The sequence below is a fragment of the Rhinatrema bivittatum genome, chromosome 16 (assembly GCF_901001135.1).
Source record: "Rhinatrema bivittatum chromosome 16, aRhiBiv1.1, whole genome shotgun sequence".
Lineage (NCBI taxonomy): Eukaryota > Metazoa > Chordata > Amphibia > Gymnophiona > Rhinatrematidae > Rhinatrema > Rhinatrema bivittatum.
The window spans coordinates 51754398-51756674 of record NC_042630.1 but is presented as its reverse complement, the minus strand read 5'-3'; the positions used below and the strand labels follow the sequence as shown (position 1 = coordinate 51756674).

At 44.8% G+C, this 2277-nt stretch overlaps 1 pseudogene; it reads left to right on the top strand.

Moving 5' to 3' along the window:
• The first annotated feature begins 229 nt into the window (after nucleotides 1-229).
• On the top strand, nucleotides 230-1150 carry LOC115077676 (annotated as a pseudogene).
• Nucleotides 1151-2277: the final 1127 nt, after the last annotated feature.

Sequence of the window (2277 nt, the reverse complement as noted above, 5' to 3'; positions counted from 1 at the left end):
TTTTTAAACCCCTTTTCATTCAGAGACAGACTGGGATGAGGCATTTTTTAAGAGAATCCTTTCTCTGAATACTCTCCTCCTGATCCAATGAACAGCCAATGCCCTGCCAGTGACTTTCACTGCTGGCCATACATTGCTGCATCTGTAAAATTCAATTACATGTGTAGTTAACATTCATATAATTTCTAATTTCTTCTTATATTCCCAGGACAAAAGCAATGAACACCAAATGAACATGGAAAACATGACGATGGTGACAGAATTTATTATTCTGGGACTTTCTGATAATCCCCAGCTGCAGGTTCCCCTCTTCCTGGTCTTCCTGCCCATCTACCTGATCACCCTGCTGGGGAACCTTGTGATTATCACAGTGACCTGTGCTGACCCCCGCCTGCACACCCCCATGTACTTCTTCCTCAGTAACCTGCTGCACCTCCACCATCACCCCAAAACTGCTGAGGATCTTCCTCTCTGGGGATAAAACCATTTCCTATGCTGGGTGCATGGTGCAGCTCTATTTCTTCCTGGGCTTTGGTTGCATTGAGGCTCTCCTCCTTGCCGCTATGGCTTATGACCACTATGCTGCAATCTGCGACCCCTTGCCCTATTCCCTCATTATGAATCAGAGAGTCTTTGTCCTGTTGGGTGCTGATTCTTGGATCATTGGCTTTCTACCATCTGAGATGATCACAGCTTCTGTCACTGCCTTTCATTCTGTGCCTCTAATGTGATCAATCTTTTCGTCTGTGACCTCTTGCCACTGTTAAAGCTTTCCTGCACTGACACAGCCGGCACTGAAACCATATTGTTTGTTGCAGCTGCATTGACATCAGTGCCTGCCTTCCTTGTGACTCTCATATCTTATATCTACATCATCTCAGCCATCCTGGGGATCCGCTCTGCAGAGGAGAAGCGTAAAGCTTTCTCCACCTGCTCCTCTCACTTCACTGTTGTCTCCGTGTATTATTTGTCAGCATTTTGCATGTATCTGAGACCTGCCTCGACATCAGGAGCAGGGTAAAATGCTGTGCTTTACACAACTCTCACCCCCATGCTGAACCCCATCATTTACAGTCTGAGGAATAAGGAGGTGAAAAATGCAGTGAGGAAAGTCATAGGGAAGTGGTTTAGGAGAGCACATGGAGTATAAATCAGAGCAAGGTATCAGACAGAGGAGATGCCTGTATCTAGTAGGGCTTGAGATGATTCTCTTTTAAAAGTGAAAAAGAAACTCCCTGGTTCAATCCCCAGGTTAAGTAATTTATAGCTGCACATGTGGCAGGAGAAGCAGTCACAGTCCCCTGGGGGAGAGAGTTGTAGTCATTGCTCAAGGGTGACACCCGGTGGCTGAATTCAGGGTTTACAATTGTGGAGTTCTGTAAAGAGCCTCAGGGCTTGGCCCCTGGCTGAGGACTGTCACTGCAATGACTTGATCAGGTACATTTGGGGGAGAAGGGATATGTATTAATTAGGGGGAAAATCCCTGTGTAGTTGCGAGAAGGTTCATGGTCTGACCCAGCATGGAACCTCTAATGTCCTTATGTCACATTCTCCAGCATGGTTAATTGTTCTGAAAATGTGGAATCCAAAACCCAAGTTGAGAGCATCAGGGATGAGGTGAACTGATGTCTTATGCCCTCTGCACGCTTTTAAAAATGATTAAGTGGTTTGGTAAATCTCCCTGTAAATGTATAAATTAATATGAATCAGATGAGCACTGGCCAAGCCTTTGGAAGAAGATAATATCGGTGGGACTGTGAGGTGCTTAGACTCTGGGGAAGGGCTGATCCTGGGATTTCAGCTGATCTCTGTTTGGGGTCAGGAAGTAAGATTTTGTCACTGCGGTGTGGAATTGGGCTCAGATCCTCAGTGCTTTTCACCTTCCTCTGGATTTACATTGAGAGAAGTTAGACAAATGGAAGAAGGTTGGGCTTACTTTAGGACAGGTTATCTCTCTGCCTGCCTAGATGTGTAAATCTGTATCTCTTATCCTGTTGTGTATTTGCTGTTTTTTCAATTTGTTCTCAATAAAGCTCTTTATATTTGTGCACATTTACTGCTTATGTCCCTTCTACACTATTTACCAAACATCTGTCCACTAGAGATGTGCATTTGTTTATCATGAATTGGCAATCTCAATGAAATTTGGGACCCGAACCCGAATTCGGGACCCAAAATTCAGGACCCGAACCCGGAAACGGATTTTCCCCGAACTTTGGGAAAAATGTTTTTTTTTGGGTTAGTGCGGGGGGAGGGGAACATTTATTTTAAAAAAGC